At 42.8% G+C, this 26,247-nt stretch overlaps 1 long non-coding RNA gene across 1 annotated transcript; it reads right to left on the minus strand.

Annotated features, from left to right (window-relative positions):
- Positions 1-974: 974 nt before the first annotated feature.
- On the minus strand, positions 975-26,018 carry LOC109559580 (uncharacterized). Its single transcript, XR_002180804.2, has 3 exons — positions 25,217-26,018; positions 21,604-21,675; positions 975-18,027 (listed from the first exon to the last, which is right to left on the minus strand). It is a non-coding gene; the product is annotated as an uncharacterized lncRNA (long non-coding RNA).
- Positions 26,019-26,247: the final 229 nt, after the last annotated feature.

A 26,247-nucleotide genomic window follows, 5' to 3' on the forward strand; every position in this document is an offset into this window, starting at 1 on the left:
CACACACATATATAATGATTCATAATTGCACTTATCCTACAGATATAACAAGAGAGCATAAAGCTATGTGTATAAGAACGTTCACTGCAGCAGTCTATAATAGTAAAATGAAGGAAGAGCACTATACTAGTGTCCTAGGGTTGCTGTAACAAAGTACTGAATGGTGTGAAACAACTAATGTGTTAACTTGGAGTTCTAGAAGTTAGAAGTCTGATATCAAGATGTCAGTAGGACCATGCTCCCCCTGAAATTTGTGGGAATCCTTCATTGGCTCTTCCTAGATTCTAGTGATTTGCGAGAAAGCTCTGGTATTCCCTGGCTTGTAGATGCATCACTCCCATCCTCTGTTTTCACATGAAAAATGCAGGTCTCTATATCATCTTCCTTCTGCACATGTTTGTTTCTGTGTCCTAATCTGCTCTTTTTATAAGGTCACCAGACATGTTGGATTACAGCCATCGAACTCATTTTAATTTGATTACCTCTGTAAAGACAATTTATAAATAAGATCATATTCTGAGGCACTAGGCTTTAGGACTTCAACATATCTTTTGTAGGGCAGGGGGAAGGATGGTAACATTCAATCCATAACAAACATAAAAGTCTACCAACAGGGGAATGGAATTCTACATAACCCTACAGCCATTAGGGCTTCCTTGGTGGCTCAAGCAGTAAAGAATCCGCCTGCAATGGGGGAGACCTAGGTTTGACCCCTGGGTTGGGAAGATCCCCTGGAGGAGGGCATGGCAACTCTCTCCAATATTCTTGCCTGGAGAATCCCTGTAGACAGAGGAGCCTGGTGGGCTACAGTCCATGGGGTTGCAAACAGTCGGACATGACTGAGCAACTAAACACATACAGTCATTAGAGAGAGAGAGAGGTGTTGACCTGGAAAGCTGTCCGAGATATATTATTAAATAGAAAAGGTAAGCATTTCAGACCAATATGTATAAATAACATGGTGTAAAAGATGAAATAATGAACATGAGAGAGGAAAGTGAAGAAGATGGCTTAAAACTCAACATTCAAAAAACTAAGATCATGGCATCTGGTCCCATCACTTCATGGCAAATAGATCAGGAAACAATGGAAACAGTGACAGACTTTATTTTCTTGGACTCCAAAATCACTGCAGATGGTGACTGCAGCCATGAAATTAAAAGATGCTGCTCCTTGGAAGAAAAGCTATGACAAATCTAGACAGCATATTAAAAAGCAGAGACGTTACTTTGCCAACAAAGATATGTCTCGTCAAAGCTATAGTTTCTCCAGTAGTCATGTATGGATGTGAGAGTTGGACTATGAAGAAAGCTGAATGCCAAACAATTGATCCTTTTGAACTGTGGTGTCGGAGAAGACTCCTGATAGACCCTTGAACTCCAAGGAGATCAAACCAGTCAATCCTATAGGAAATCAGTCCTGAATATACATTGGAAGGATTGATGTTGAAGCTGAAACTCCAATACTTTGGCCACCTGATGCGAAGAACTAACTCCTTGGAAAAAACCCTGATGCTGGGAAAGATTAAAGGCAGGAGGAGAAGGGGATGACAGAGGATGAGATGGTTAGATGGCATCACCAACTCAATGGACATGAGTTTGAGCAAGCTCTGGGAGTTGGTAATGGACAAGGAAGCTTGGCATACTGCAGTCCATGGGGTCGCAAAGAGTCAGACATGACTGAGTGACTAAACTGAACTGAAAAGACCATGGAATCCTTATCTTAAATCTGGATTTTGTCTTGACTTACCATTTGGAACAAAGCTCACCATAATGTTTCTGAAGAGCAGAAAGTAACACAATGTTGAAATTAACTATACTCTAATAATAAAATTAATTTAAATTTTAAATAAGCAAACATCCCCCATGGTTCAGTGTAAAGAATCCACCTGCAGTGCAGGAGACACAGGTTCCATTCCTGAGTAGGGAAGATGCCCTGGAGGAGGAAATGGTAACACACTCCAGTATTCTTGCCTGGGAAATCTCATGGACAGAGGAGCCTGGAAGGCTATAGTTAATGGGGTCACAAAGAGTCAGACAGGACTTATCAACTGAGCACACATGCACACAGTTATCTATGTTAATATAAATATAATTTAAACTTAGGTGCCATTTTCCACCTTCACTCAATCTATCAGAAAGTATTCACAGTGATTTAATTGACAGATTCTTATCCTAAGTGGGCTTCCCTGGTGCTCAAATGGTAAAGAATACCCTTGCAATGCAGGAGACCCAGGTTTGATCCCTGAGTCAGGAAGATTCCCTAGAGAAGGGAATGGCTACCCACTCCAGTATTCTTGCCTGTAGAATTCCATGGAAGAGGAGTTTAGTGGGTTCCAGTCCAGGAAGTCACAAAGAGTCAGACATTACTGACTATCACTTTCACTTTTTATTCTAAATACCTAAAAAATCAGTCATCATTATGTGTATTCACTTTATAACTATTTATCTATGGCAAGTGGTTCTTGTATTGGCCCCCAAATCATGACACAACATTTTCAAAGAGTGTTGCTCTATCGTTTGTGCCTCTATTACAGAATGATTATTAAAAAGCACATAAATAATAATCTGATTGAAGGTTCAATTAACCACTTGTTTCCTTCAAGGAGTTTTGGAGATGTGCTATGGTTTTAAACTGTTGCTTCAGTCTGAGTCATGATTTGTTTTTAAAGACTAGAAATTCTAGCACACTGCAGGCACATGAAAATAAATGAAAAAATTGATTTATGTTCTGGTATCAGACAATTTGATTTCTAGAGTCTGTTGTCACACATTCTGTGATTATATTTGTAAGTTCTTTTGAAAATCCAACAGTTATTCAAAATGAAAAAAATAGGCTTCTCTCTGTAACCTTGGCCAAATCACTTAATCTAAAAAACCATGTAGCTTCCTCTTCTTTAAAATAGGAATAATAACCTCACATTACTTTCAGACTCGTGTGTCTCAAAGAATGACAGTACATAAAATATTGAGGGCAGGAAGTTTCCTTCCCTTCCCTATTTCTGTTTTAAGGCATCACAAAACAATCACAAAGCAGAGAACAATCCCCCTAAGGGTATTTATCTATGAAGGGAAAAATAGTAATATTATACTGAAGAAATCCAGTAAGATGACATGTCAACATTATATGTCCCTGAAATGATAAACAGAGAAATATATAAGATCATTTTGGGGTATTCTTGTCAAAAATTCAGAATCTCAATTTAATCTTAAGAAAAACCAAAATAAGAATCATTCTCCAAAGTAATTGGCCAGTACTCATCAGCAATGTCAAGGTCTTTAAAGAAAGAGAAAGAATGAGAAAATGCCACTGATTGGCAAAGACTAAAGACAACTAAATTTAGCATAGAAGTGAAAGTGAAAGTCACTCAGTTGAGTTCAACTCTTTGCAATCCCATGGACTATACAGTCCATGGAATTCTCTAGGCCAGAACACTGGAGTGGGTAGCCTTTCCCTTCTCCAGGGGATCTTCCCAACCCAGGGATCAAACCCAGGTGGATTCTTTTTTTTTTTTTTCCAGGTGGATTCTTTACCAGCTGAGCCACAAGGGTAGCCCAAGAATACTGGAGTAGGTAGTCTATCCCTTCTCCAGGGTATCTTCCCAACCCAGGAATCGAACCAGGGTCTCCTGCATTGCAGACAGATTCTTTGCGAACTGAGCTATCAAGGATCTTGGAATAAAAACAAAACTTTACAGGGAAAACGTGAAATTTGAATGTTTAGTTAATAATACTGTAGCAATAGTAGTTTCCTAGCTTTGATGTTTATACAATGGTTATTTAAGTGTTGACCTTAGAGGAAGCCAAGTGAAGGGTATACAGGAACTCCCTACCTTATATTTGCAACTAAAAAAAAAAAAATTTGTTTCCAAATAAAAAGTTTAAAAAGAAGTATCAGAGAACATATGGACTCAATTTGCTTCCAAAATTTCTATGCTGAAGCTCTAATTTCCAATGTAATGGTATTGGAGATGAGGCCTTTGAAGGATAATCAGAATTAAATGAAGTCACAGATCAGATTAGTGCCCTTGTGTTAGTCACTCATTCATGTCCTACTCTTTGCAATCCCATGGACTATAGCCTGCCAGGCTCCTCTATCCATAGTATTCTCCAGGCAAGAATACTGGAGTGGGTTGCCATGCCCTCCTCCAGGGCAACTTCCTGATCCAGGGATCAAACCCAGGTCTCCAGAATTACAGGCAGATTCTTTACCGTCTGAGCCACCAGGGGTTAGAGTCCTTACAAGAAGAAAATAAGTGTCTCTCTCTCTCTCCTCACTTCATAATCTCTACCACCCCTGCCCCCAAGCATGCACAAAATAGGTCACAGCAAGATGACAGCCATCAAGAGACTTCCTTGGCAGGCCAGTGGATAAGAATCTACTTTGCAAGGCAGGGGATGCCGGTTCCATTTGTGGTCGGGGAACTAAGATCCCACATGCCGCAGGGCAACTAAGCCTTTGTGCCACAACTACTGAGCCCACATGTCACAACTAGAGAGTCCGTGTGCTGCAACACGTGATGCAATGAAGTCCTGCATGCGGCACTAAGACCCTACACTGCCATATTAAAAAAAAAAAAAAAAGATGACAGCCGTCTAGAAGTCAGGAAGAATTTTCACTTGAACCCAACCATACTGGCCCCCTGATTGTGGCCTTCTAGGCTCCAGAACTGTGAGAAAACAGGTATCTGTTGTTTAAGCCACCCATTCTATGGTATTTTGTTATAGTAGCTGGAGCTGGCTCCCACACCAATTAAGCTACTAATTGGAGATTTATATACCAAAGTGCCTTTCACTATCAGTCAGTTCAGTTCAGTCGCTCAGTCGTGTCCGACTCTTTGCAACCCCATGAATCGCAGCAGGCCAGGCCTCCCTGTCCATCACCAACTCCCGGAGTTCACTCAAACTCACGTCCATCGAGTCAGTGATGCCATCCAGCCATCTCATCCTCTGTTGACGCTGTCTCCTCCTGCCCCCAATCCTTCCCAGCATCAGAGTCTTTTCTAATGAGTCAACTCTTCCCATGAGGTGGCCAAAGTATTGGAGTTTCAGCTTTAGCATCAGTCCTTCCAAAGAACATCCAGGGCTGATCTCCTTTAGAATGGACCAGTTGGATCTCCTTGCAGGCCAAGGGACTCTCAAGAGTCTTCTCCAACACCACAGTTCAAAAGCATCAATTCTTCGGTGCTCAGCCTTCTTCACAGTCCAACTCTAACATCCATACATGACCACTGGAAAAACCATAGATTTGACTAGATGGACCTTTGTTGGCAAGGTAATGTCTTTGCTTTTTAATATGCTATCTAGGTTGGTCATAACTTTCCTTCCAAGGAGTAAGCGTCTTTTCATTTCATGGCTGCAATCACCATCTGCAGTGATTTTGGAGCCCAAAAGAATAAAGTCTGACACTGTTTCCACTGTTTCCCCATCTATTTCCCATGAAGTGATGGGACCGGATGCCATTATCTTCGTTTTCTGAATGTTGAGCTTTAAGCCAACTTTTTCGCTCTCCTCTTTCACTTTCATCAAGAGGCTTTTGAGTTCCTCTTCACTTTCTGCCATAAGGGTGGTGTCATCTGCATATCTGAGGTTATTGATATTTCTCCCGGCAATCTTGATTCCAGCTTGTGCTTCTTTCAGCCCAGTGTTTCTCATGATGTACTCTGTATATAAGTTAAATAAGCAGGATGACAATATACAGCCTTGACGTACTCGTTTTCCTATTTGGAACCAGTCTGTTGTTCCATGTCCAGTTCTAACTGTTGCTTCCTGACCTGAATATAGGTTTCTCAAAAGGCAGGTCAGGTGGTCTGGTATTCCCATCTCTTTCAGAATTTTCCACAGTTTATTGTGATCCACACAGTCAAAGGGTTTGGCATAGTCAATAAAGCAGAAATAGATGTTTTTCTGGAACTCTCTTGCTTTTTCCATGATCCAGCGGATGTTGGCAATTTGATCTCTGGTTCCTCTGCCTTTTCTAAAACCAGCTTGAATTATAGTTCGAATCTAAAATAATGTGCTATATGTCTCAATTACTTCCTAAGGTATTGCCTTTTATTGAATATAGCTATATTCCTACTAAATAATGGGGACTTATTTGGCTCTAAGGGCTTCCCTGGTGGCTCAGTGGTAGAGAATCTGGCTGCCAATGCAGGAGATGTGGGTTAGATCCCTGGGTCAGGAAAATCCCTGGGAGGAGGAAATGGTAACCCACTTCAGCATTCTTGCCTGGGAAATCCCATGAACAGAGGAGCCTGGCAGGCTACAGTTCATGGGGTCCCAAAAGAGTTGGACACGACTTATCAACTAAACAACAAAAAATTTGGCTCTAAATTACCATTCTTAGGTCTTTCCTTGATAGATACTTTGTTGTTTTTCTCAGTTTGTCCCAGACCCATTCTCCATCCTGCTCTGTGCCCTAGAAGGGTGATTTCTGTGGTAGGAAAACTCCTTATCCTGACTCCAGTCCCTTGCCCTCTGGCTTCTGGCTAGAGTGTTGATTCCTCCTGCTTATTGTGTCTACTTACCCTCCTCTGGGTGGTTGGTCCTGCAATAACTATGGGTCTTGTGGAGGCTACTTTCAAGATTAACATTCTCATCTGCTCCAATAACACCCTTTCCTCTCCTCCCCTCTGGATCTATAAAGGTAATGGCTTCCTGCTATTATTCACCCCTGGATGTCTTAACATCCCATACTGGGTCCCTTAGTCCCTTATCCACCCACTCTCTATACACAGTCCTTTTAATAAACACATCTGTTTAAAAATTCCACCGTTACACAGGATGAATAAGTTCTGGAGATCTAATGTGACTATACAATAGTCATTGTGGTGACTCTACTGAATGATATTGTATTATATAATATTTGAAATTTGCTAAAATAATTGATCTTAGGTGTTCTCACTACACATATCCACAGACACACAAATCATGACTATGTGAGGTGATGAATATGTTAATGGGCTTGACTGTGGCAATCATTTCACACTGTATATGTATATCAAAACAACAAATTTCAGCTTTCAGTTCAGTTCAGCTGCTCAATTGTGCCCAATTCTTCAGGATCCCATGGTCTGAAGCACGCCAGGCTTCCCTGACCATCACAAACTCCCAGAGCTTACTCAAACTCATGTCCCATGAGTTGGTGATGCCATCCAATGACCTCATCCTCTGTCGTCCCCTTTTCCTCCTGCCTTCAGTCTTTCCCAGCATCATGGTCTTTTCCAATGAGTCAGTTCTTCACATCAGGTGGCCAAAGTACTGGAGTTTCAGCTTCAGCATCAGTCCTTCCAACGAATATTCAGGGTTGATTTCCTTTAGAATGGACTGGTTGGATATCCTTGAAGTCCAAGGGACTCTCAAGAGTCTTCTCCAACACCACAGTTCAAAAGCATCAATTCTTCAGCGTTCAGCTTTCTTTATAGTCTAACTCTCATATCCATACATGACCACTGGAAAAACCATAGATTTGACTAGATGGACCTTTGTTGGCAAAGTAATGTCTCTGCTTTATAATATGCTGTCTAGGTTGGTCATAGCTCTTCTTTTAAGGAGCAAGCATCTTTTAATTTCATGGCTGCAATCACCATCTGCAGTGATTTTGGAGCTCCAAAAAAAACAGTCTCTCACTGTTTCCATTGTTTCCCAATCTATTTGCCATGGAGTGATGGGACCAGATGCCATGATCTTAGTTTTCTGAATGCTGAGCTTTAAGCCATCTTTTTCACTCTCCTCTTTCACTTTCATCAAGAGGCTCTTTAGTTCCTCTTCACTTTCAGCCATGAGAGTGGGATCATCTGCATATCTTAGATTATTTATATTTCTCCTGGCCGTCTTGATTTCAGCTTGTGCTTCATCAGACCAGCATTTCACATGATGTACTCTGCATATAAGTTAAATAAGCAGGGTGACAATATACAGCCTTGATGTAATCCTTTCTCAATTTGGAACCAGTCTGTTCTTCCATGTCCAGTTCTGTTGCTTCTTGACCTGCATGCAGGTTTCTCAAAAGGCAGGTCAGGTGGTCTGGTATTCCCATCTCTTGAAGAATTTTCCACAGTTTATTGTGATCCACACAGTCAAAGGCTTTGGCATAGTCAATAAAGCAGAAATAGATGTTTTTCTGGAACTCTCTTGCTTTTTCCATGATCCAGCAGATGTTGGCGATTTGATCTCTGGTTCCTCTGCCTTTTCTAAATCCAGCTTGAACATCTGGAAGTTCATAGTCCATGTACTGTTGAAGCCTGGCTTGGAGAATTTTGAGCATTATTTTGCTAGCGTGTGAGATGAGTGCAATTGTGTGGTAGTTTGAGCATTCTTTGGCATTGCCCTTCTTTGGGAATGGAATGAAAACTGACCTTTTCCATCCTGTGGCCACTGCTAAGTTTTCCAAATTTGATGGCATGAGTGCAGCACTTAACAGCATCATCTTTCAGTATTTGAAATAGCTCAACTGGAATTCCATCCCTCCACTAGCTTTGTTGGTAGTGATGCTTCCTAAGGCCCACTTGACTTTGCATTCCAGGATGTCTGGCTCTAGGTGAGTGATATCATCGTGGTTATCTGGGTCATGATCTTTTTTATATAGTTCTTCTGTGTATTCTTGCCACCTCTTCTTAATATCTTCTGCTTCTGTTAGGTCCATACCATTTCTGTCCTTTATTGTGCCCATCTTTCCACAATGTTTGAAATGTTCCCTTGGTATCTCTAATTTTCTTGAAGCAATCTCTAGTCTTTCCCATTCTATTGCTTTCCTCTATTTCTTTGCATTGATCACTAAGGAAGCCTTTCTTACCTCTCCTTGCTCTTCTTTGGAACTCTGCATTCAGATGCTTATATCTTTCCTTTTCTCCTTTGCCTTTAGCTTTTCTTTTCTCAGCTATTTTTAGGCCTCCTCAGACAACCATTTTATGTTTTTACATTTCTTTTTCTTGAGGACGGTTTTGATCATGGTTTTGATCACTGCCTCCTATACAATGTCACTAACCTTTGTCCACAGTTCTTCAGGCACTCTATCAGATCTAATCCCTTGAATCTATTTGCCACTATATAATCATAAGGGATTTGGTTTAGGTCATTCCTGAATGGTCTAGTGGTTTTTCCCAACTTTCTTCAATTTTAGTCTGAATTTTGTAATAAGGAATTCATGATCTGAACCACAGTCAGCTTCCAGCCTTATTTTTGCTTACTGTATAGAGCTTCTCCATCTTTGGCTGCAAAGAATATAATCAATCTGATTTTGGTATTGACCATTTGGTGATGTCCATGTGTAGAGTTTTCTCTTGTGTTGCTGGAATAGGGTGTTTACTATGACCAGTGTGTTCCCTTGGCAGAACTCTGTTAGCCTTTGCCCAGGCTCATTCTGTACTCCAAGGCCTGTTACTCCAGGTATCTCTTGAATTCCTACTTTTGCATTCCAGTCCCCTATAATGAAAAGGACATCTTTTGGGGGTGTTAGTTCTAGAAGGTCTTATAGGTCTTCATAGAACCGTTCAACTTCAGCTTCTTCAGCATTACTGTTTAGGGTATAGACTTGGATTACTCTGATATTAAATGATTTGCCTTGGAAATGAATCAAGATCACTCTATTGTTTTTGAGATTGCACCCAAGTACTGCATTTCAGACTCTTTTGTTAACTATGAGGGCTAATTCATTTCTTCTAAGGGATTCTTGCCCACAGTAGTAGATATAATGGTCATCTGAGTTAAATTCACCCATCCCAGTCCATTTTAGTTCACTGATTCCTAAAATGTCGATGTTCACTCTTGCCATCTCCTGTTGACCATTTCCAATTTACCTTGATTGATGGATCTAACATTTCAGGTTCCTATGCAATACTGTCCTTTACAGCATCGGACTCTGCCTCCATCATCAGACACATTCACAACTAGGTGTTGTTTTTGCCTTGGCTCTGTCTCTTCATTCTTTCTGGAGTTATTTCTCCACTGATCTCCAGTAGCATATTGGGCACCTACTGACCTGGGGAGTTCATCTTTCAGTGTCCTATCTTTTTGGCTTTTCACACTGTTCTTGGGGTTCTCAAGGTAAGAATACTGAAGTCGTTCGCCATTGCCTTCTCCAGTGGACCACATTTGGTCAGAACTCTCCACCATGACCCCTGTGTCTTGGGTGGCCCTACATGGCATGGCTCAGAGTTTCATTGAGTTAGACAAGGCTGTGGCCCACACAATCAGTTTGGTTAGTTTTCTGTGATTGTGGTTTTCATCCTGTTTGCACTCTGATGGATAAGGATAAGAGGCTTATGGAAGCTTCCTGATGGGAGAGACTGACTGAGGGGGAAACTTTTGTCTTGTTCTGATGGGCACGTCCATGCTCAGCAAATCTTTAATCCAATTTTCTGTTGATGGACTGGGCTATGTTCCCTCCCTGTTGTTTGACCTGAGGCCAATCTATGGTGGAAGTAATGAAGATAATGGCAACCTCCTTCAAAAGGTCCTGTGCACACACTGCTGTGCTCAGTGCCCCCAACCTTGCACCAGGCCACCACTGACCCACGCCTCTGCCAGAGACTCCTACATTCAAGGGCAAGTCTGGCTCAGTCTCTTGTGGGATCACTGCTCCTTTCTCCTAGATCCTGGTGTACACAAGATTTTGTTTGCACCCTCCAAGAGCCTGTTTCCCCAGTCCTGTGTATGTTCTGGTGGCTCTATGGTGGGGTTAATGGCGACCTCCTCTAAGAGGGCTTATGCTATACCTTGGTCTGCTGCACCCAGAGCCCCTGCCCCTGCAGCAGGCCACTGCTGACCCATACCTCCATAGGAGACATTCAAACACTCAAAGGCAGGTCTGGCTCGATCTCTGTGGAGTCTCCTGGTGTGAACAAGGTCTTGTTTGAGCCCTTCAAGTGTCTCTGGTGGGTATGGGGTTTGATTCTGAACATGATTTCACCCCTCCTACCATCTTGCTGGGGCTTCTCCTTTGCCCTTGGACATGGGGTATATTTTTTTTGGTGGGATCCAACATTCTCCTGTTAACGGTCATTCAGTAGTGAGTTGTAATTTTGGAGTTCTCACAGGAGAAGATGTGCACATGTACTTCTACTCCACCATCTTAAATGTTCCTGCTTCTGTTAGGTCCATACCATTTCTGTCCTTTATTGTGCCCATCTTTGCACAATGTTTGAAATGTTCCCTTGATATTTCTAATTTTCCTGAAGCAATCTCTAGTCTTTCCTATTCTATTGTTTTCCTCTATTTCTTTGCATTGATCACTGAGGAAGGCTTTCTTATCTCTCCTTGCTATTCTTTGGAACTCTGCATTCAAATGGGTATATCTTTCCTTTTCTCCTTTGCCTTTAGCTTTTCTTTTCTCAGCTATTTTTAGGCATCCTCAGACAACCATTTTACCTTTTTACATTTCTTTTTCTTGGGGATGGTTTTGATCACTGCCTCCTGTACAATATCATGAGCCTGATAGACAGAGTGCCTGAAGAACTATGGATGGAGGTTCATGAAGGTTCGTACACCTTTAACATATACCAAATTTTTCTAGTCAATTATGTCTCAATAAAGCTGAGGAGAAAAAAATTCCTACTGAGTGTGCTGTCCCTTTCTTGGAACAGATATGCCACTCAAAATCATTGAGGGGTTTTGATAGGCTTCCTTTTTTTTTTTTTTTGAGTCACAAGTACTTTTAACAAGTACTCTTAGTCACATAAAGTAACATCAAGAGTTATACTCACTACAAATATCATCATTTATTCTTATCATTATATAGTGATTTTGAGATGATCTTTTATGGAAATTTGAAGCTTTCCTACTCTAAAGACATTCCGCTAAAGCTCCTTAGAGAAATATCCAGTTCTATTGATACTCTTAGCTACAAAACACAGGAAAAATGAAAATACCTATTGAAAAATATAATATCTACTAAATGGAGGCTGTGTGCTGAGGGGTTTGGTGGAGTTGGTTTCCTATCCTAGTCCCAGGACTTAATAACTGCATTATCTAGGGCTACTTATTCTCTCTGTGTCTCAGTCTCTTCATGTAAATTAGACAACAACCTACCACAAAGAGGTGTTGCAAGGATTTGAGGTGATCTAAAGTTAGCTCTTAAGCATAATGCTTACACATAATAAGTACTTGTATTTTTTTATTTATTGAATAGGCCTGTTTTTATATATTGTTGATAAAGTATGACTCAAGGGGAGGCAATATTCAGCCTAAAGTATTGTTGAATTATGTACTTGAAGATTTAGTAGATCATACAGTTATTTGATTTTCTCTCCGTGACTTATTTCTCTCAGCCTAAAACCTTCAAGTCCATCCCTGTTGTCACAACTGAAAGCATTTCCTTCTTTTCACAGCTGAATAATATTCTCTTTATCCATTATCCATTTGTTGGGCACTTAGACCATTTCCATATCTTGGCTATTGTGAATAATGCTGCAATGAACATGCAGACACAGATAACTGTTCAAGATAGTGAGTTCATTTTATCTAGATATATATCCAGGAATGGTTTTTCTGGAGCATATTATAGTTTTACTTTTACAGGGAGAATGGGGAGATGACGGTCAGAGGGTGTGTATATGCATGCTCTGTCGTGTCCAACTCTTTGCAACCCCATCAACTGTAGCCCACCAGGTTCCTCTGCCCATGGAATTTTCCAGGCAAAAAACTGGAGAGGGTTTCCATTTTCTTCTCCAGAGGTCAAAGGGTATAGAGTTTCATTTATGAGTAAGTTCTGGGGATCCAGCATAAAGCCTGTTGACTATAGTTAACAACACCACATTGTATACTTAAAAGTTGATGAGAGAGTAAGTCGATTTTAAATGTTCTCAACATACACACATACAATGATAACTATGCAAGGTCAAAGAATTTGAGAGAAGAAACGCCAGACAAAGAAGAAAGTATGGAGTCTAGTTTTCCCCTTAATGCTACTGAACCTTGTGTGATTTGCCAGGATCGACCTAAAAATGGTTGCGCCATCCATGGCAAAACAGGACATCTCATGGCATGCTTTACATGTGCAAAGAAGTTTAAAAAAAGGAATAAGCCCTGTCCAGTATGTAGGCAACCAATTCAAATGATTGTGCTAACTTATTTCCCCTAGTTGAACTACCTGTAAAAACAGAATTATATATTATAAGCCTAAAAATTTAGACATGAAATTTATTTTTATTTTTTTAGCTGTATCAAAGCAAGAAAATACCTTATGTGTAGATTTCTCCCAACAGTGATTATTCCTTTTAGGAAAATGCTTATTCTGTTGCTATTTTACATTTGGCTTTCAGCGTAATTTAGATTGGATTTAGTGCCCTTCATGTAAAAAAAAAAGTTCCTGTGAAAGATTTAGTATTTAAATTTTAGATACTCTTAAACCTTCCAGTGGGAGAAGGAAATGGCAACCCACTCCAGTATTCTTGCTGGAGAATCCTGAGGACAGAAGAGCCTGGAGGGCTGCTGTCCATAGGGTTGCACAGAGTCAGACATGACTGAAGCAACTTAGCAGCAGCATGCAAGGTAATGGATATGTTAACTAACCTTAATGTAGTAATTACTTCATAATATATACATATATCAGATCATCATGTAGTATACCTTAAGCTTATAGTATGTTATTTGTCAATTATACAGGAATCCCTGTTTTCTGAAAGTTTGCTTTAAGCCACTTAGCTTTTACAAAAGACCTACATTGGTATCTGTTTTTACCAAATGAAAGAAATCCAATGAGGATTTTTACTTTTATGAAAAAAGGAGAAAAGCAAAAATAGCAATAGTGTTTTTCAATAAGCCATGATAGAGGCCCAGCACCCCCAGAGCAGTGGGAGGGGCATCACCAAGCTCCTTCCCTGGGAACGACACAGAGCATCTCAGCATCAAGCCACCATGGCTTTGAACTGTATCTCTGAGCATCTGCACTTTACCTCTATTTACTTTGTGCATCTGTTAACAAGATGTATCCTAAGGGAGTTGCTGCCTTGCTTTACATCCTTTTGACTTACAGAATGTTTCATAGGAAAGTTCTGCTTTCATATAGCAGGGGAAACCTATATCTCAATAAAATTAGAAAAAATACTAAACAAGAAAGGTTTGGTAGAGCTCACTGGCACAATATACAAGTGAGTCAATTAGAAAATGTAAAACACAGATAACTTTTTTCCTCTTCAAAACTCCCTTATACCCTTCCTTATTATAGGTAAATATCCACGAGAGCCTAGACATGGTATGGGACATCCTTAGAGCATCTTGTTTGCAAAGAGAAAGGGACAGCTGCTCAAGTATTTGAAGAAAATCCAACTCCAACTCCTGTTTGGGTAGGGAGGTGGAGACATCAGAGCACTCTAAAAATAGTATTGATTATCTTCCTTTTCTGAAATCATCCTACCCTGGAATAAAAGGAAAGCTGATCAGGATCTCCATTTTAATTTTAGATGGCCTTATTTTCAGATATTTATGGTAAAGAAATATACTCTGCTTTTCCCTTTATTATAAAAGGAGTGCATATGTGCATACTAAGTTGCTTCAGTTGTGTCTGACTCTTTGTGACCCAATGGACTGTAGCTTAACAGGCTCCTCTGTCCATGGGATTCTCCAGGCAAGAATACTGGAGTAGGTTGCCATTCCCTCCTCCAGGGGATCTTCCCAACACAGGATCAAATCTGTGTCTCTTACATCTCTTGCATTGGCAGGCGGGTTCTTTACCACTAGTGCCAGCAGGTACTTCCTTGTAATAAATTCAAAAATACTTAAGGATGTAAAGTAAAAAATTGATAGTTGTCATCTCAAAACATACTTTTAAATTCAGATATCTCTCTTCTACTTCCAACTTCATCTTCATGAGTATCAGTTCAGCTCAGTGGCTCAGTCATGTCAGACTCTTTGTGACCCCAAGAACTGCAGCACACCAGGGTTCCCTGTAATCACCAACTCCCAGAGCTTACTGAAACTTATCAAGTCAGTGATGCCATCCAACCATCTCATCCTCTGTTGCCCGTTCTCCTCCTGTCTTCAATCATTCCCAGCATCAGGGTCTTTTTTAGTGAGTCAGTTCTTCACATCAGGTGGCCAAAGTATTGGAGTTTCAGCTTCAGCAGGGGCAGGGGCTCTAGGTGCAGCAGACCTGGGTATGGCATAGGCCTTCTTGGACGAGGTTGCCATTAACCCCACCATAGAGCCACCAGAACATACACAGGACTTGGGAAACAGGCTGTTGGAGGGCACAAACAAAATCTTGTGTACATCAGGAGACTCCACAGAGATCGAGCCAGAACTGCCTTTGAGTGTTTGAGTGTCTCCTATGGAGGTATGGGTCAGCAGTGGCTTGCTTCAGGGGCAGGGGTTCTGGGTGCAGCAGACCAGGGTATAGCATAAGCCCTCTTGGAGGAGGTTGCCATTAACTCTACCATAGAGCCACCAGAACATACACAGGACTGGGGAAACAGGCTCTTGGAGGGTACAAACAAAATTTTGTGTACACCAGGACCTGGGAGAAAGGAGCAGTGACCCCACAAGAGACTGAGCCAGACTTGCCCATGAGTGTCCAGGAGTCTCTGGTGGAGGCATGGATCGGCGGTGGCCTGCTGCAGAGTCAGGGGCACTGAGTGCAGCAGTGTGTGCACAGGGCCTTTTGAAGGAGGTTGCTATTATCTTCATTACTTCCACCACTGGTTGGCCTCAGGTCAAACAACAGGGAGGGAACACAGCCCAGTCCACCAACAGAAAACTGGATTAAAGATTTACTGAGCATGGCCGCGCCCATCAGAACAAGACTGAGTCCCCCTCAGTCAGTCTCTCCCATCAGGAAGTTTCCATAAGCCTCTTATCCTTATCCATCAGAGGGCAAACAGGATGAAAACCACAATCACAGAATACTAACCAAACTGATTGTGTGGGCCACAGCCTTGTCTAACTCAATGAAACTATGAGCCATGCCATGTAGGGCCACCCAAGACACACACACATCATGGTAGAGAGTTCTGACCAAACGTGGTCCAATGGAGAAAGGAATGGTGAACGACTTCAATATTCTTGCCTTGAGAACCCCATGAACAGTATGACTCAAGAGTATATTAAAACACAAATCAAAATATGAACAAGGGGAGTCAGACTGCCTTACTTTAAGATTATCTTAAAAAGTGAATTAAGGTAAAATTCAACTGAAATAATTCTATCTATATGAAAATTCAATATTTATTCATTCAACAAACTGATGTTTCTGATAGGGATACAACAGAAGAGTTACACAGGTCGCTACAGAAGTCCCAGAAGGGGATTACAGATAGAGAGGGAAACCTAAGGAACTGGGAGACCACTGTAAGTTAATGATCACTCAAGAAAACTATCAGAACATCGTGGAATGAAGCAGACCTGCTTAACTATTGTTATTGTTCAGCTGCTCAGTTGTGTCTAACTCTTTGCAATCCCATGGACTAGAGCACACCAGGCCTCCCTGTCCTTCACTATTTCTCAGAGCTTACTCAAACTCATGTCCACTGAGTGGTGATTCCATCCAACCATCTCATCCTGTCATCCCCTTCTCCTCCTGCCCTCAATCTTTCCCAGCATCAGGGTCTTTTCCAACGAGTTAGCTCTTCACATCAGGTGGCCAAATTACTGGAGCTTCAGCTTCAGCATCAATCCTTCCAATGAATATTCAGGGTTGATTTCCTTTAGGATGGACTGGTTGGATCTCCTTACTGTCCAAGGGACTCTCAAGAGTCTTCTTCAGCTCCACAGTTCAAAAGCATCAATTCTTTGGCACTCAGCCTTCTTTACAGTCCAACTCTCACATCCATACATGACTACTGGAAAAACCATAGCTTTGACTAGATGGACCTTTGTTGGCAAAGTGATGTCTCTGCTTTTTAATATGCTCTCTAGGTTTGTTACAACTCTTCTTCTAAGGAGCAAGTGTCTTTTAATTTCATGGCTGCAACCACCATCTGCAGTGATATTGGAACCCAAGAAAATAAAGTCTGTTACTCTTTCCATTTCCATTTCTTCCCCATTATTTGCCATGAAGTTATGGGACTGGATGCCACGATCTTAGTTTCTTGAATGTTGAGTTTTAAGCCAGCTTTTTCACTCTTCTATTTCACTTTCATCAAAAGGTTCTAAAGCCATGAATAAAAGCAGGATATATGCCCCAACCCACTAAATGAAAGAAAAATGTTATCGCCCTTCTACTGATTTAAATAAGCGCCATGATAATCCTAGTTTGACCTCATAAGGTCAGACATTCTCCTGCCCGATAGGAGCTAGTGATACAAGCCTGACTTCTACTTGAAGAAGTCAGTCTTTTCCTCTCCCCCACTTTCCTTTGATTATAAAATTGTACCCCACTCAATCCTGGGATCAGAGCTTCCTTGCCTGCCCACTTGTCTCTCTTACAAGTGTCCTATATATCTATGGGTTTGCTAAGTCTCTTCAGTTGTGTTTGACTGCAACCCTATGGACTATAGCCCCCATCACTTTGCCTCTCGCTGAATTCATTCAGCACCAAGACACAATGAACTTAAGGAGCTTCATTAAGTCCTGAAACCAGGTGTGTGATCTCAGCTGGAAGATCAAAGGTTTTGGCTGGGTTTGAGTCCTTGCACATGGTTTCAAGTCCTGATCTGAGAACAGTTTCATTTCCACCACAGTCTTGGCCTAGCTGAACTCTGGCTGCTTCTGGTAATTCTCCTCCCCATGGTCTTCTCCCCTCCTTTTACCTTTGACCTGAATTTATATAAACTGCTATTTCCAAACCAATTCACCTCTTGCGCCCCTCAGACTCTACAGCCTTTCTGAGGTTATTCCAGACAACTTGACCAGCACCTGCCCTCCTCACAGCACCACCTGTGATCTCTTCAGTTCCTCAGCCGCAGAGCAGCACAGAGCTCACTGTCTTCCTCTTCACTCTGTCTCCATCCCCTGTGGCTGCATCACTTACACACTATCCCATTCAACACCATGCCTTCTCAGTCTTGACCTTTTCCTCTCCAATAATCCTTTTATCTTCTTCCATTTAATCCTCTTGGACTTCCCTGTAGCTCAGAATCTGTAGTGAAGAATCTGCCTGCAACACAGAAGACCGGGGTTCAATCCCTGGGTTGGGAAGATCCTCTGCAGAAGGAAATGGCGACCCACTCCAGTATTCTTGCCTGGAGAATCCCATGAACAGAGAAGCCTGGTGGTCTACAGTCCATGGGGTTGCAAAGAGTTGGACAGAACTGAGCAACAAACACTACACTACACTATTTAACCCTCTCAACCCTAAAGTAAAAACTTCTTATTGTTACCAATCATCACATTACCTCCTAAAAAGTGACCTCATACCCTTCCCTTCCTTCCAGTGTGTTTACTCTGGTACCCATCTCAAAAATGCTTTGGCCTCACTGAGAATTCCTATCTACTAACCCTACAAGTTTTTCAGTATCCGTTATTCATTTTGTGGCTTCACATCCCTCTTTTCATTTATTGTGTATTTCTGCCCAATAAAACGTAAGCTCAATGAAGACTTTTTCACTCACATCTCTAGCATCAGGAACAGAACCATGCCTAGGTACAAACAAAGCACTCAATAAATATTGGACACATAAATGCCTCCTATGGGACAAGTATGTGGCAAGGATAAAGGAACAAAAACAGCCTCTCCTCTCAACAAGTTCAAACGAATATATATCATGCATATGTACTAGTGCAGTCGCACAAATTTCAGCTATTTTTACGTGAACCAACTACTTGTTCTTAGCCTATTTTTAAAATAATTTTACATTTCGTTATTCTAGTGTCCTTGTACTGAGTTTGGCAAGTCTCTCACTAGCAAGAAAATCTTTGAACTTTCCAAACATATATTTTAGGTGTAACAAGTAATAGTGTAAGGCATTTGCTGCTACTGTTGCTGTTAAGTCTAGTCAGTCGTGTCCGACTCTGTGCGACCCCATAGACGGAAGCCCACCAGGCTCCCCTGTCCCTGGGATTCTCCAGGCAAGAACACTGGAGTGGGTTGCCATTTCCTTCTCCAATGCATGAAAGGGAAAAGTGAAAGTGAAGTCGCTCAGTCGTGTCCGACTCTTCGAGACCCCATGGTCTGCAGCCTACCAGGCTCCTCCGTCCATGGGGTTTTCCAGGCAAGAGTACTGGAGTGGGGTGCCATTGCCTTCGCCAGTAAGGCATTTAGAACCCTGTAAAGATTTAGAAGTTTTTTTTAATCCATCTTGTACAAATAATCTGTCAACCCAAAAGGCATCAGGAAGTGATTATTTTAGCAATGCACAAAAAAGGACAGTATCCAGGTGTTAAGGGTTTCATATTATTCCCATCTCTGGCTCCAATGAGAGTTCAAATGGCACATTATGCAAAAGTAGAAAGACATGTTTTTGCCATTTCCTGGAAAAAACACAGTAATAACTATACAAATCCACAATGACTACAAGCATGAATGGCTCTCACAAACGTACAGTTTTACAATTTAAAAGTGTTGGTTTAACCCATTATTTCCGAAACGTATTTGATCATGGAATCTTTCTTCATGCCATTCACACCTATCATATGTAACAAACATTTTCTGATATATAATTTGGAAAGTATTGCTCTAGGATACCATAGAAAGTGAGTAGTATTAGGCCTATGGCTTTCATTTTCAATTTTATATACTTGCAGTATTCTCTGAGGGTTTTTCTTCCAAGGAGTAAGCGCCTAGATAGTATATTGAAAAGCAGAGACATGACTTTGCCAACAAAGGTCCGTCTAGTCAAGGCTATGGTTTTTCCAGTGGTCGTGTATGGATGTTAAAGTTGGACTGTGAAGAAAGCTGAGCACCGAAGAACTGATGCTTTTGAACTATGGTGTTGAAGAAGACTCCTGAGAGTCTCTTGGACTGCAAGGAGATCCAACCCATCCATTCTGAAGGAGATCAGCCCTGGGATTTCTTTGGAAGGAATGATGCTAAAGCTGAAACTCCAGTACTTTGGCCACCTCATGCGAAGAGTTGACTCATTGGAAAAGACTCTGATGCTGGGAGGGGTTGGGGGCAGGAGGAGAAGGGGACGATAGAGGATGAGATGGCTGGATGGCATCACTGACTCGATGGACGTGAGTCTGGGTGAACTCTGGGAGTTGGTGATGGACAGGGAGGCCTGGCGTGCTGCGATTCACAGGGTCACAAAGAGTCGGACATGACGGAGCGACTGAACTGAACTGAGGGTTTTACCTAGAGTCATATGGACTTGGATTTGATTCCTAGCTCTGACACTAACTTGGATCAATTATCTTCTTTATAAAATGCAAATAACAATAGTGTTAGCCTTGTCAAGAAACTTTGGTTGGTCCTTGATATATACTAATTCTAGTAATAATATTCTTTAGGCCAAGTACAGATATATAGAGGCCATGTTCTAGATGTATAGAGTAAAATTACATAAAGGGAGGTATGTTTAAATGAGGAAGCACAGCTGTGAAGGAGTAATTATAAAAGATAAAAATCAACTAGATTTTGTCATAAATTTATTTTTACAAAAACAAAATAGTTTTCTTTAGTATTGTAAGCAGAATTTATGAGCTCCTCAATAGTCAGCATATACAAAACAAGTATATTTTTCTTTCTGTATATTTTCTGTATATACCCAGAAAAGAAAACCCAAATTTTATAAGTATGTATTTCATACTTCTGCCATACCAAGTGTACATACTCCCATATCCACATGCTATGGGTCATATAATCTCCTTGTCAGGTAAAGACATTGCTAATACAGTTTAGAGACCATCCCTTGGTCAATGGACTAGACAAGCCAGCATTGCAGTCTACTGCAAATTAATTTATTAATTACCCCAGGATCTCAGGGATGTGTTGATCTAACTGCAATGAAGCTGGACCAATTCATAAGCCTTTTGTTATGTATCCAGTTGCTCCCATGCACAGTACAATATAAATAAAACAATTTGTTGCTGCTGCTGCTGCTAAGTCGCTTCAGTCGTGTCCAACTCTGTGTAACCCCATAGACGGCCTCCAACCAGGCTCCCCCGTCCCTGGGATTCTCCAGGCAAGAACACTGGAGTGGGTTGCCAGAAAGTGGAAGGTGAAAGTGAAGTCGCTCAGTCATGTCTGACTCAGTGACCTCATGGACTGCAGCCTACCAGGCTCCTCTGTCCATGGGACTTTCCAAGCAAGAGTACTGGAGTAGGGTGCCGTTACTATCACTAAATAAATGGGGGGTGGGGAGACAAACAATTGCCAGGCATATTCCCATGGCAGCTGTGAGCATCTCAGTTCCTGCACCAGTAACTGAGAAAAGGGAGGCCAGTTCACAGGGCAGGTGGAGCACTGGACTTCCTTGACCATGCTACACTGCTCACCCTGGGCTTACACAGGGACAGAGTCTCTCTCTAGCACCGCCCACCACCCCACCGCCCAGTACGTTTTTCTAAATACATTTCTCAGCATAATAACGGACTCTATTTCCATCTCTGACTCTGCAACTGAGAGAGAATCGAGAACCACAGGCTAATTCGTGATCATTATCTGTATGTTTCTATAAACAGTGGTAAAGTGCTTACTGTGAGGAATGCAGCCAAAGGCCCATATTAGCACTTACAGCACAAGATGCATGCCTCCCTTATCTCTTCATTTGTGGTTTACCAGTTATCCTCTTACCTCCTAGTGATTCAAAGCTGTACCAGTGGCTAACCTCTGACTGTATCTCTTTCTTCCTTAAGATGAGCAGCTCTGAAAAATGAGAACCAATTGGAAGAGCAGTCAAGATGTGCAGTTTCCAATTTACATAGCTACTTGGGACTTTTTAAAAACTGTTTTCATCTTAGCACATTAATACGGATAACAAAGAAATGAATTAGTAAAAGAAACATTAACATTAAAAAAGGGGGGAGGAAAATACTGTGTAAGTACAATAAATACATGAATACTACAATAAAATGACAGTCTTTATAGTGAAGAGATGACAACCAAAAAGGCAGCTTCCATAAGTACATTTCTACTTGGCCTGGGGCACGAGAAACATTGGTGAAGACAGAGAGAAAAAAAGCTAAGAAGGAAAACGCTGATGTAAGTTGTTGCAATTAGTGTGTGTTCAAATTAGTCAAATTTTAATGATTCATATGACACAGCACTAAAATTACTGGGAAAAGTATTTCAATGATTAAAGCATTTTTTTTTCTTATTTTGGTAGCTATTAACGCAGAGAATTTTTTGTTGTTGTTTGTTGTTTAGTCACTCAGTTGTATCTGACTCTTTGTGACCCCATGGACTGTAGCCTGCCAGGTTCCTCTGTCCATGGAATTCTCCAGGAGTGGACTGCCATTTCCTTCTCCAGGTGGGATCTTCCCAAACCACAGATCGTACCTAGGTCTCCTGAGCACGTCCTGCATTACAGGCAAATTCTTTTATCACTGAGCCACTGGGGAAGCCCAATGCAGACAATACTGACTGTAAAACAAGTCTATCTCCTGCTTTAGTATTGGTTTTAAAACATAAACTGCTATGTATTACTGTGGAAATGAGAATGATATTTAAGGTAATAGTTAGAACTGAATGATCCTATTTGCTTAGCATAAATGATTAAAATGGCTAGAATTACAAAATGAATTGCGAAGACATAAAAATATCCCAAAGTTCACCTTGCCAGTTTTCAATTCAGTTCAGTTCAGTCACTCAGTCGTGTCCGACTCTTTGCGACCCCATGAATTGCAGCACACCAGGCCTCCCTGTTCATCACCAACTCCCAGAGTTCACCCAGGCTCACGTCCATCGAGTCGGTGATGCCATCCAGCCATCTCATCCTCTGTCGTCCCCTTCTCCTCCTGCCCCTGATCCTCTGATCCCTCCCAGCATCAGAGTCTTTTCCAATGAGTCAAATCTTTCTATGACATGACCAAAGTACTGGAGTTTCAGCTTTAGCATCATTCCTTCCAAAGAACACCCAGGACTGATCTCCTTTTGAATGGACTGGTTGGATGTCCTTGCAGTCCAAGGGACTCTCAAGAGTCTTCTCCAACACCACAGTTCAAAAGCATCAAATCTTCGGCGCTCAGCTTTCTTCACAGTCCAACTCTCACATCCATACATGACCACTGGAAAAACCATAGCCTTGACTAGACGGACCTTTGTTGGCAAAGTAATATCTCTGCTTTTGAATATGCTATCTAGGTTGGTCATAACCTTCCTTCCAAGGAGTAAGCGTCTTTTAATTTCATGGCTGCAATCATCTGCAGTGATTTTGGAGCCCCCAAAAATAAAGTCTGTCACTAGGTGGGCATACTCCCAAGCATTTCACTTTTCAGGCGCGTTGCCCATAAACAGTTTGGCAGCAGAGGGCGCTCTTCAGTTAAAATCCGAAGTTCTTTTTCAAAAAGCTTTTAGATACATACTCGCTGCATCCAAGTAACATAAGTTACAAGAGTGTTGTAGAATAACAAGAGTCCTATGAGTTTTGAGTTTGATATAGGGGGAAAGGACATTTATGAAACATAATTGAATGAGACCTTAGATTTTTGATCAATGCTTAGTTTCTTCTAATGAACGTATTTGATTCACATCACTAACATTTTCTGAGGACCGACTCGGTGTAAGACACCAACATACACTTCTAGCGTCTTCTCAGGATACTGTTACGGGAAGACTTGGACCCTTACCATGTGCTTTCTGCACTTTAAAGGCAGGGCATTTTAAAACAAAATGAGGAAACTGAAAGTCATCGTATTCATCACATTCAAAAGTAAGGAATTTACTATGCTGTAGATTTTACCTAGAATGTTTGGAACAATCGGCAGCCACAGTTCCTATTCTCAGATTACATCCTGAAGATAAAACTATTTTCATAACATCTGAATACTAATATAAAACAATATCTGCTTATTTATCTACATTTATCTCCCGCGATCAATAGCATCTTCTCAACAGAATCCCGAGTGCCAATATTCTCCGCAACGTCGGATTGCTTCCCGGATTCCAAAGCGTGGTCTTTCCCCACCCTCCTGACCCTCTCTGCCACTATCCGCCTCCCCAGAGGCAACCAGCTCCGGCCAGGGCCAAGTAGCTGAACATTTTGAGTTTTTACAAGAGAATCTTTCCCCCTAGCTTCTTATCGATGAATGGGTGTTTGGTGTTTTTTTTTTTTTTTTTTTGAAAACTTAGCTTTAAACCTCTTTCATTTCCAGAACATTCCTGGTTTGGTTTTCAAACTAACGAGGTCTGACTAGTGATCATGCAAAAAGCCTTTTTTGAACACCCCAAGACGCAAGTCATTGGACAGGGCTCTGGCTGCGTGTCCAAGGTCTCACGTGATGCCTCCGCGAGCCACCCAGCGCATCTGTTCGGGTGAAACCCTTCAAACTTTTTCTTTCTGTGTTTGAAAAGCAAAATGACCCGGTCTAAAGGCGCCGGCCTTCGGGTGCGCAAAGTTGATCCTTCTGGGAGGCGGCCGGCCTCCCGGAAGACCGCCGCATGACTCAAGACTCGAAATGTTCCGGAGTTCAAGTCACTCTGGACGTCGCCACCACCGCTTCGCACTCGTCGCGAAGCCGCGCGGCCGCCACCCAGCGGTCCCCGCCCGCCGGCCCCGAGCGGCCCTCGCGCCCGCTGCGGGGGAGGGGCACGCTCGGCTGAGGTCGCCGCCCGGTTGAGCAATCCGGCTATGCAAATAGCGGGGTTACGACAGCCAATCGGAGGCCGGTTTTGCCGTGACGCGCGCGCCGAGCGCCTGTAGTATTTATAGATCGTATTTAAAGAGCCCTTGGGAGTCTCCCCGGGCTCGGCTGGGCGGTGGCAGCGGCCGCGGAGCTGCAGTTGGCCCGGCGCGAGTGAGGTGGCGGGGCGGTCGCTGCCGGTCCTTTCCCTGTGGGGGTGTGGGGCGTGGAGAAGCGTCCTAGCACGTTCCGTAGTAAATAGTTTTTACCCACTTCCCAGCTCGGTTTCTGGAGAAGGGGAGGAAATGCTGCCGCTCCGACCATAGTTTTGCTGAAAACAAAGCTAGGGATTTGGCATCTCAAAGCAGGGGGTGGAGATGGGGGTGGGGGTGCAGAGAAGGTTTGAGCCGACCCCGCCCCGGCCCCACATTTGAGCCACAAACCGACGCCTGTTTCCTGGTGTTGGGCTGTGTGTAGAGGCGGCCTTCCTGGGGGGAGGGGAGAACAATACCGCCTGAAAAGCCAAAAGTCGTGGAATTTGGGGGCGGGGTGTATTCGTGGAAAATAAACTGCAGGATAGTGGTGGTGATTATCTTGGCGTTCAATCCATTGATCCTCAGACTTACCGGCCAGCGAGCTGCACACTGCAGTGCGAAAGCAGGAAACTGACATTACGTCAGAGGAGAGAAGAGACCCAAACTGCAAGGGCTGCATCTGCAGAGCTGGTTGTTTCTCCTCGGAGGGGTTCTGCGGGCCCGGGGTGCTGCCCCGGGAGAGGCGCTGCGGGCTCTCCAGCGGAGGGCAGGCGTTGGGGGCGCTCGGGGAATTCCTGGCCTGGGCCGTCCCACGTTGCCCTCACCAGCGGGCTATATAGGAGCCACGACTAATTCCTTTTAAAGATAGCCCCGCGCTTAGCTGGACGTCCTGAAATCCAGGAGGGAGGGGCCAGGGAAGCGCACCAAGTGTCCCCTGCTGTCCTTAGCTTAGCGCGAGCTGAAGTCCATCAGAGGAAAGCAGGTGGTGGGGGGAGGGGGTTCCCAGGGAGTCACCAAGGGTTCCAGCCATGTGCAGAACCTGACAGTTTCTCCGCACCTTATCAGGGGTTTTGTTTTCTCGATATTGAGTGCCGTGGTCACCAGAAACTTGCTCTCTGCCAGGGACCTAGCTCCTGAGGCCTTGCCACTGCTTCTTAGAAATCTCTTGAGGACAGACACGCAGCAGGAGAATAGCGTCCATTAGTACATTCTGTCTCTTGGAAGACATTGAGGAGTTTGGCGCTGACCTCACCTGCTCCCTCATTCCTGGCTCAGGGTCATCACAAGGTAACCGCAGTAACCAGTTCTCCTGGGCTCACGGCCCACTCCATCGGTGAGCCGAGCTTAGCTCAAAAAAGATTGGTGACAGCAGCCAAAGATGATCGTTCCTGCTGGGTCCTGAGTGCTTTGGCAGGCTATCTCATTTAATTCTCACAATAACTGGATGGGGTGAGTACTGTGAGCCGCATTTTGCAGATAAAGAAACAGATTCTGAGAATCAGTGTGTCTTCTGCGGATGGGACCCGTGCAGTCTGACGCCAAAGCCTGCACAGTCTGTGGGGGCAGGGAGCTGGCTTTGATCGGGGCACCTTCCAGGCTCACCTCAGTTCACAGCAAGAAGG

The sequence above is a fragment of the Bos indicus genome, chromosome 5, assembly GCF_029378745.1.
Source record: "Bos indicus isolate NIAB-ARS_2022 breed Sahiwal x Tharparkar chromosome 5, NIAB-ARS_B.indTharparkar_mat_pri_1.0, whole genome shotgun sequence".
Taxonomy (NCBI): Eukaryota; Metazoa; Chordata; class Mammalia; order Artiodactyla; family Bovidae; genus Bos; species Bos indicus.